Source organism: Ornithodoros turicata, chromosome 5 (genome assembly GCF_037126465.1).
Source record: "Ornithodoros turicata isolate Travis chromosome 5, ASM3712646v1, whole genome shotgun sequence".
Taxonomy (NCBI): domain Eukaryota; kingdom Metazoa; phylum Arthropoda; class Arachnida; order Ixodida; family Argasidae; genus Ornithodoros; species Ornithodoros turicata.
The window spans coordinates 28159175-28169525 of NC_088205.1; positions in this window are offsets into that span (position 1 = coordinate 28159175).

A 10351-nucleotide genomic window follows, 5' to 3' on the forward strand; every position below is an offset into this window, starting at 1 on the left:
AACCAGAAATATCCAACTGTATGCAGTCATGCTTTATTCTTCAGTTAGGTTTCGCTCAGAGCTAGTAGATCTACGGCACCTGGGGAGCACCGGCATTTTACTCGTATTTCGAGCCTGTCCGATAATATTCTGCCATGCGCCAAAAACGCGCCGCTATTGACGGTTTCCCTTCTTCCGACTTGATGGGGAAACAATCCCTGGTCTCCTTTGCCTTATAAAAATCGCAACACAGCTTGGCCATTTTGACACAGCACATACCATGTGCGTGATCCAGTGGCGTATCTAGGGTGTGGCAGGTGTGGACAGGTGCCATGGGCGCCAGGTGAACAGGGGCGCTATTATAGGCCCCGAGCGGAGCAAACTCTCGTAGGCACCAGCGCCGCCCTGTCGGCGGTGACGTCGTCCCTTGTGTGGCCACGCGCAGCAGTGTTCCGCGTTCACATGGATAATTCGCTCGGCATGCGGGATGACGTCCGTTAAATGAAGTAAAGTAAATTGTTGCATCATGAAATGCAACAGCAGCTATGGAAATTCTGTCGATTCCACGACATGCAGTAAGCACTTCATCGTCAAAAAAAAAAAAAACTCTAACGAAACTGATAGCCCCAACTACAACGCAACGGTATTCCCTGACGTGTAACATGCGTCGCAGAGAGGCAGGAGAGACAACACTTTCAGGTCGTTTCTTGTCGGCGTTTTTGTCGTGTGCTTCCTACACAGCAACAGAGATATATTTTACCGTTACCCTTTGCATCATCAGTTTCTTTCCTTTCTGAGGGCCACCGGCCTCCTTCACGAACTGTAGGGATTTCCTGCCCTCCTCATCCTTTCATGTGAACCTTTTTGGAATGGGGTAGGGTCCTGCACTCAACGTAGGGAAACATCCCACATCATCATCATCCATTCATCTATGTTGTTGTTGTTGTTGTTGTGTAGATTTAACATTTGGGTTTTATCATCGAGGATTCGCGTCGAGAGAGTCGTACAACGCCTAAAAGTCTTCGATACTATCAATTCCATTCCATGCATCATCTCAAAGTACGCGTTCTTTTTATTCATAGTAGCATTCAACACACAGTGGCGTACAAGAACATATATTGTTCCTCTTTCTGATTTCTGAGATGTGCAAAATAAAAGCTCCTGGGCCTTGGTACTTCTGTACCGAAAAAAAGAAAAAAAAAAAAAAACAGGAAAGGAGTCATTGCAACATGTAGCCTAGTTTCATCTGTGCATGAGCAAACCCTGAAACTGAAATGGGAGATCCCATGCCTTCATTTGTTCTCCGCTCTTGGAACAATTGATTTGTATTAGCTGAACCGCTGGAACACAGGGTCTTGCTGCTTTGGGTTGCGTTTTGCGCTCTGCCGATATGTCCCACGTCCCCTGGTAACGTCTTTGTTCCAGCAGCGCCCCTCTGAATGTAGACGGCAACTGCCGCCGCAAGCGTGCACTTGCTAGAAATACCCGCTCTCCATCCGCAGAGCGCACTTACAATGGCTCTTTCGTTGTTCACCCTCAATAAAAACGTCTCTGATTTAGTCAATGAGGTTGCGTATCAGCTTGCGAACCCTTCCCTAGATCACAATTTGTCAACTGCGATTGTTGATTCGTGTCAGTGGAACACACTGCCTAGTTATGTCTCAGCCGTGATCTTGTGTGCCCTCACCCATGCAGTAAACGTGGTTGGAGCGAAACAGGAGCTCGCCCTTGTTGATATTCTGGCCTTGGAAAAACGCTTTGATGTTAACTAACGACTTAAAACCAGCTAATATTCGCAGAAAGGAGACATCCGATGCGGTGCCTATACGATTATCGTCGCCATCGTCCACACAGGTAACGACAGGCTCGCAACGAGGGCAACGAGGGGGCGCTGACGCAAGCCCGATAGTGGCGCCGCCAAACCAGCGCTCGAGGCCTGTGAATGTGCCAGGTCGGGTACTCAACCTGAGGCATTCATAAACGATCTAAAGCACCCGCCATTAGAGAGGTTATAGTGTGAAACCTAGTGCGGACAACACGAAAACGCATCCCCAAGGACATCGTGTTAACCAGGCGCGTTTACATGAGGGCGATAAAAGTCGACTGGACGAGACAAGTCGATTGCCCCTCTGCATATAAACCGGCGTACATCGACTTAAAAGGGAAGTCGACACAGAGGAAGGAAGTCGCTACGATGGGGTGGTTCAGACGACAGCTGTCGACTGAAACCGGTCATGCAACTTATCCAGCAGGTTCCCCTAAGCTTCAGTCGAGCGCTGTGCGACCTTGGGAGTCCCAGCCGATTGTCATGTACACCCTCGCCATCCGACCTTGACGATTAGTCGACTGGGGCTTTCAATCGATTTATCAGTCCATGTGTTGCCATGGGCGCAGGTAGCTCTAGATACGCCACTGGCGTGATCAGAGAACACGCTACTTTGTAAAACTTAGCACTATCGCTACAAGTGGCGTGAATGCCGTAATCAGGAGCGCTCTCTGGCTCAGCCCAACAACCCTATCCAAGAGCGTACGATGTGGTGCGGTTCAGGCCGACCCGGATGTTATCATAAACAATATATGCATTTACCAATCTCTAATGGCTGTGTTCCATCTCCTCTTTTTCTATGTTTGCTACAGTTGCCTCACTGCCTCATCCCATTGTTTTACCCTCGCCAAGCGAATGGCCGCTTCCGCAGTACGATGAACTCAGCATGGGCATGTTCATAGCAATATCACAATGCCCGTACTAACATACCTGAAATTTGACCCGTACATTCCTTTAGTCTCACCATATTCTTCTTCTTTTTTTTTACCTTCTCCAACGTCCTGCGGTCTCGTGAAAAGCTATCGTATAGATTCTTCTCCCACAAAAGTCTTCTAACACTTTGAGTACGTTATGCAAGAGCAGGAAATAGACGAACTTGCGCGAGATTTCCGACCACTGACCTGCTGCAATCGGGTTAGCATGGCACACGGCCAGAGGAGGACAGATGACCGAGACAAATAATGGGAAGCGCGCCCGTTCACATTCCTTCGGTTGTTGTACCACCTGTCTAATTGTAAAAGAAAATCGTGGGGGAACGCATAAGGCTGTTATTTGAAACGTGTCTCTTGTGTGCGTCCTTGTTTGTCTTTCTCGCATTCTGGCAACGTGTCCTCGGCCTAACATATTGGCCTTGGCTCATAATCGTTGTTGCGGACGAACTAAAAATCGTATAGAACCCTATGTTTGCGCCTAGAGAGCAATACGTGCGTGTAGTGTGCCTGTGGACCAAATCTAGCGGTACAATGAACGACTGTAGCATTTCGTGCAGCACTATCTTCGGTGCGCAAGCAGCCATAGTCTCAAGGGAATATAAAACTGTAATCGGTATCATCAACATAATTATCGTAATGAACCTAATTATCGCAATACGTTTGAACAGTTGCACACCTCGCCGCGCATGCTGAATCATATTCGGTTACTGCAAGTGTCACTGACATCCTGCGTGTTAGATAAAGCTGTTAGGGGCAACAAGCAGGCTCCTACAAAAGAATTGTCACTGCTAGGCAATGAATGTGAACACAGAAAAGGCTACGAGCTAATTCTCTCCCGTCTCCCAAACACACGCTTCTTCGTGTTGTTCCTTTATTTCTTTTTTTTTTTTCTTTTTTGCTTCATTGTTTCTAGTCGAACGGAAGGAACCGGGTTATGCACCAGATTGCCTGCGTCCTGTCCCTTCGGTCGGCAGTTAGCACCGCTAGAGAGTACCGCAGAGGAGTACCGCTATTCGCTACTCCTCTGAAATGCCGCTACTCATTCCGAAACGTAGCGCGGTACCGCTACCGGAAGGAAATGGCGCTACTGCCAAGCTGCCTCGTATGATATTTTTTTGACGAACATGTAACCATGATGAGTAGAGCCCACACAACGCTTAGGCAATAAAATATTGTTTTATGCAGGAACAATAAGCACGAAAAATGTCGATACCAGCTCTGAACTTTATTCTAGGCAGAATAAGAGCGTACAGAAATTAGAAAATATCACTTTGGTCATGCGGGATTGTGACACGGATACTGCCTTGTCGAAGTGAAATGGCGTGGAATACGAGTTACTTCTTTTGTCTTGCCCACTAAAGTAGCGGTAGCAGCATCGGACACGTTACCAAAATTTGTAGCGGGAATTATTTTTCCGCTATTGCTTATAAATTTAGCGCGAGCGCTCCTCCGCTACTGAAAAAGTTGCGAAAAGAGCTGCTCTGTTAGTAGTGCCGCTACGCACAGCACTGTCTGTCGACAAGGAAACGTGTCCAGCCACACACGCAAACGCACAAAAGAAAAAACCGTCCCGAATCACGCACGTGTGTACCGTAATGTAACACGTATGACTGAATTCAGGTACCGCCTGCACCATGATAAACAGTCGTTATGTAGGCAAGGGGATTTTGTCGGTCAAATCCTTTTTTTATGGCAAAAAGAAAAACAAAAGAAGGAGAAAGAACAGGAGACAGCAAATCGTGATAAAATTTACATTTTTTTTGGGGGGGGGAATTCATAAAATTAGATTAGGCATATGCTGTGGGACTACTTCTGTGTTATGTATTCTTGTCTTTCGCATTGCACGATCTCGAAAACCTTCCGTATAACGTTCCTTCCATCTGCCGACGTCCTTGACTCTTGCAAGTGAACATGTACGCGTCCTTACATAAGTGGCTTTCCAGCTAATAGTTCTTCTTATGAAGCCACAAAAACGTGGTAGTTAGTAGTTAGTCAGTTAAATAACTTAGTAAAATAAAAATAAAAACATGGTATTTTTGTAACCATGTCAACTGTTTTACATGGCATATCGTATCACCAAAAATGCAACAATGCAATTCACCTTCCTGAAGTTGTACAAGTTGACGCATAACTTTCCTATCAAGACAAGAAGAAAAGAAAAAAAAGGGTGCCGCGGAGGAGGAGGAGGAGGAGTGTCGTTGGGAGGAACCCGGGAGGTCTGCCTGCCTGATTAGGCGGCATGTTTCTCGGGAAGGGAAAGGTGGTGGAGAGGAGGAGAGGAAAGGGTGAAGTGGAAGACCGAGCAAAATCCGCTCGGGGGGAGGATAGCTGCGTCCATGGGCCGACTTCAGGGGAACTGTGCCGGCATACGCCTATTACACATCTGAGGGAAACCCAGGAAAAAACCCAGACGGCACAGCCGGCCCGCGGATTCGAACCGCGGACCTCCCAGTCTCCAAGCGCACGCGTTACCGCTGCGCCACCGGAGCTGGTGGTGCCGCGGAAAATGTGTGATCAACGGCATTTAGACACGACGGAGCTATGGCACACGAGGACAGTACGGAAAGGACGGAAAGGCACCACACCGCCCTTTTCCGTATTGTCCTCGTCTGCCGTAGCTCCGTCGCGTCTGAAATGTCATACCAACCCCACACTGCGTTGTTAGTCAACGACATTTGTTTGTGTGATATACACTAACACAACTACGTGGGGGCTTGAGTGTCTGCCCCACTGTCCCTCGGAACTTGCTGGGGCAAGGTCCCCTACAAGCAGTCTATCCAGCTGACACTCAGGACGAACGTTTCGCGGGATATCCTAATGGTCGCGTGCTCAATGTGTAGACAACCTCTCGCTCGTCTAGATGCTCAAAACACACGACTGCTCTGGAGCATCTTTACTTGGCGACTGCTGCTCCTCCTTCGAGGACGTACACGATATTTGATATACATATGTTCGGGTGCCTCTTCTGAGTCACGCGGCGAACTGGCTTTTCCTCTTCGGGCTAAAGCGCGCGAGTACAACGTTATGAGTACTTGGGTGTCATAATTAAAAGCTATCTAAAATTGGCTAGCAAACCTGTTCTAAAGCTATACTCGATGACCTTGGGTGTGGAAAGAGAATTTTCGATTTTGGGAGTGAACATGAAAAGGAAATAGCAGTAGCGTGTCATATGCGTCGTATGTTTCTCTCAGGGAAGTCACAGTGACAGTACGTCAATCAGCTACGTGTCTGTGAGAAACTTGCTTTTATTTCGTTGCATTTCTCCATATCGTGCTCATAGCATTTGCCATTAGCTTCACGTAAGCCAATGAACGGAGAACCTGTTTCATGACAGTAACTGATCGCAGTTGTCTCGCGACGCAAAGCCTCGAATTATTATTATTATGACAGTAGCTATCGGCGTTGCCTTCGCAAACAGCGAAGAATGGTTGTAGGAAACAATATCCCCGAAAAAAAAAAAAGTCCGTACACCGAAACTTCCACACCGAAATGTCCAGTTCCCGCCCCAAAAATGTCCCCGACTGACCGCGTTATTCAGGCTACCAGCGGTATTCCTGCGGCTAATTTCAGAGTTAGCTAATTCCTAAAGTGCGAATGTCACGAGGAACTCCTCGTGTAGTGGCTCAAGTATAATTATTGCGGGACAGGGAAGAAAACATTTCCGGGCATCCGTTCTAACGAAACACAATACAAGATTACAACAACACACGCACACGAAGACATGATGATGGCGTGGGGCTGATGCCGGCCAGCAGGCTGACAAGATCACAGATGTTTTTACCAGATGTACGTTTTCTTGTATTTGCGTTCACGCTTTTCTGCTTTTCATAACCGATTGTGCACCCCGATGCTTTGGAGAATTGTCTTTGCGTGACAGTAAAATCCCGAGACGAGGGACGACGAAAGGCAAGGGATGATAAATCGGCGTTCGATGAAACGGCGTTGGGTAAAATGTCCCAGTCGAAATGACGAAATGAAAACCCCGTCACATTTCCCTAATGTATCAATTTCGCGTATGACGTTGTCCCGTTCAGTGGCGTATCTAGGGTGTGGCAGGTGTGGACAGGTGCCATGGGCGCCAGGTGAACAGGGGCGCTATTATAGGCCCCGAGCGGAGCAAACTCTCGTAGGCACCAGCGCCGCCCTGTCGGCGGTGACGTCGTCCCTTGTGTGGCCACGCGCAGCAGTGTTCCGCGTTCACATGGATAATTCGCTCGGCATGCGGGATGACGTCCGTTAAATGAAGTAAAGTAAATTGTTGCATCATGAAATGCAACAGCAGCTATGGAAATTCTGTCGATTCCACGACATGCAGTAAGCACTTCATCGTCAAAAAAAAAAAAACTCTAACGAAACTGATAGCCCCAACTACAACGCAACGGTATTCCCTGACGTGTAACATGCGTCGCAGAGAGGCAGGAGAGACAACACTTTCAGGTCGTTTCTTGTCGGCGTTTTTGTCGTGTGCTTCCTACACAGCAACAGAGATATATTTTACCGTTACCCTTTGCATCATCAGTTTCTTTCCTTTCTGAGGGCCACCGGCCTCCTTCACGAACTGTAGGGATTTCCTGCCCTCCTCATCCTTTCATGTGAACCTTTTTGGAATGGGGTAGGGTCCTGCACTCAACGTAGGGAAACATCCCACATCATCATCATCCATTCATCTATGTTGTTGTTGTTGTTGTTGTGTAGTTTTAACATTTGGGTTTTATCATCGAGGATTCGCGTCGAGAGAGTCGTACAACGCCTAAAAGTCTTCGATACTATCAATTCCATTCCATGCATCATCTCAAAGTACGCGTTCTTTTTATTCATAGTAGCATTCAACACACAGTGGCGTACAAGAACATATATTGTTCCTCTTTCTGATTTCTGAGATGTGCAAAATAAAAGCTCCTGGGCCTTGGTACTTCTGTACCGAAAAAAAGAAAAAAAAAAAAAACAGGAAAGGAGTCATTGCAACATGTAGCCTAGTTTCATCTGTGCATGAGCAAACCCTGAAACTGAAATGGGAGATCCCATGCCTTCATTTGTTCTCCGCTCTTGGAACAATTGATTTGTATTAGCTGAACCGCTGGAACACAGGGTCTTGCTGCTTTGGGTTGCGTTTTGCGCTCTGCCGATATGTCCCACGTTCCCTGGTAACGTCTTTGTTCCAGCAGCGCCCCTCTGAATGTAGACGGCAACTGCCGCCGCAAGCGTGCACTTGCTAGAAATACCCGCTCTCCATCCGCAGAGCGCACTTACAATGGCTCTTTCGTTGTTCACCCTCAATAAAAACGTCTCTGATTTAGTCAATGAGGTTGCGTATCAGCTTGCGAACCCTTCCCTAGATCACAATTTGTCAACTGCGATTGTTGATTCGTGTCAGTGGAACACACTGCCTAGTTATGTCTCAGCCGTGATCTTGTGTGCCCTCACCCATGCAGTAAACGTGGTTGGAGCGAAACAGGAGCTCGCCCTTGTTGATATTCTGGCCTTGGAAAAACGCTTTGATGTTAACTAACGACTTAAAACCAGCTAATATTCGCAGAAAGGAGACATCCGATGCGGTGCCTATACGATTATCGTCGCCATCGTCCACACAGGTAACGACAGGCTCGCAACGAGGGCAACGAGGGGGCGCTGACGCAAGCCCGATAGTGGCGCCGCCAAACCAGCGCTCGAGGCCTGTGAATGTGCCAGGTCGGGTACTCAACCTGAGGCATTCATAAACGATCTAAAGCACCCGCCATTAGAGAGGTTATAGTGTGAAACCTAGTGCGGACAACACGAAAACGCATCCCCAAGGACATCGTGTTAACCAGGCGCGTTTACATGAGGGCGATAAAAGTCGACTGGACGAGACAAGTCGATTGCCCCTCTGCATATAAACCGGCGTACATCGACTTAAAAGGGAAGTCGACACAGAGGAAGGAAGTCGCTACGATGGGGTGGTTCAGACGACAGCTGTCGACTGAAACCGGTCATGCAACTTATCCAGCAGGTTCCCCTAAGCTTCAGTCGAGCGCTGTGCGACCTTGGGAGTCCCAGCCGATTGTCATGTACACCCTCGCCATCCGACCTTGACGATTAGTCGACTGGGGCTTTCAATCGATTTATCAGTCCATGTGTTGCCATGGGCGCAGGTAGCTCTAGATACGCCACTGGTCCCGGTCTACGTTCCTCAGTACGCTGTATTCCAAAAAGAAAAATACTATAACTACTAAAATGCTACTGTATTCTCGTACTGTAGTGTCGACTGTATTTGCTTGGCTGGTTGGTTATGTGTATCAAGCGTAAAACAACATCATAGAAACCAACAAAGCACAACGAACCATTGCGCATCATTTGCCGCCATGCTTTTCACAGAGTCGGAGTTCCCGATTTTTCTATTAGCGAAAAAAAAGAAAAAAGACAGGAAATGGGGCAAATCTATTTTTCCCTTTTTTACACGCGCCTTTCTACATTCACAACTGTAGATTCACGGAAACCCACCCAGGAACATTTCCTAAGCGTTTTTGACGAGCGGTCGTTGCTCAAAACAAATGAGAGCAGCATGAAAAGTGTACTCAGCAGCGATAATCAGTTGAACCCTGGGGATATCGTCTGCGCCATGGTCTACGAACGAAGTGCGGAAGTGACAACAGCGCCAGCGCTCTGCGGGCGATTTCAGCTCAATTCGTGCTTTCTCGGCGATGCATCGTGGTGGACGAACGAACACAAACATCCTGCTCCTGTTTGATCCTGCTCTTCGTATTTAGGGCGAGAGCAGTACTATTTTTGAAATGTAATGTGGGCAAGCTTTCGTTTGTCCCATCCTACAGTTGGCAATACAACACAAACACGACAGACACGGACGGCGTTCAACTAGAAACCCAGGTTTATTTGACACAAATCCTCCCTACCGCTACCCGGGGGCGTGTTTCTCGACAAAGGTGACGTCTTCCTTTGATGAGTTCCAACCAACATGCTCTTTACCTTCTACGTAGTGCTCCACGGCGCAGCGGATATATCTGAAATGACCAGTGTGTAACCAGTGTAACAGTCCGTTACGCGAGACCTGGAAATAGACCACCTCACGGGAGATTGGCATCCACTGCGCTGCTGCAACCGGGTCAACGTGACACATAGCCACAGGACGAAAGACTGAAGAAAAACAACGAGAATGCGCACGCGTTGGCATTACTTCGGTTGTTGTATCTCATTTCTCATTGTAAGAGAGAATCACAGGAGAACGCAACAAAGCTATTGTTTAGAGCTTGGCTCGTGAGTGTCTCGTCGCTTGTATTTCTGACATTCTTGCAATGTTTCCTTAGAGTAACATATTGGCTTTGGATCGAAACAACTGTTGTGGACAGAACTAAAAATCGTAGCATCCTATTTTTCTTTCTTGCAGTTCTTGCAGTTCATGGCGTCTATCTAAGAAGCACTCTTGAATGGTTTTCAAAGTATGAGCTTTTCAAAATACTTCCAACCTCGTGACACCACCTCATTGGTCATGACAGCCTATACATGTAATCGTACTGTGAACGTCTAAATCAACTATATTCGTTCCTTTTTTTAATCCTCAATTTGCAGTGTGCACAAGTATGTGTGTGTTGTCGACACAGGATCAGCTGGGGGGGGGGGG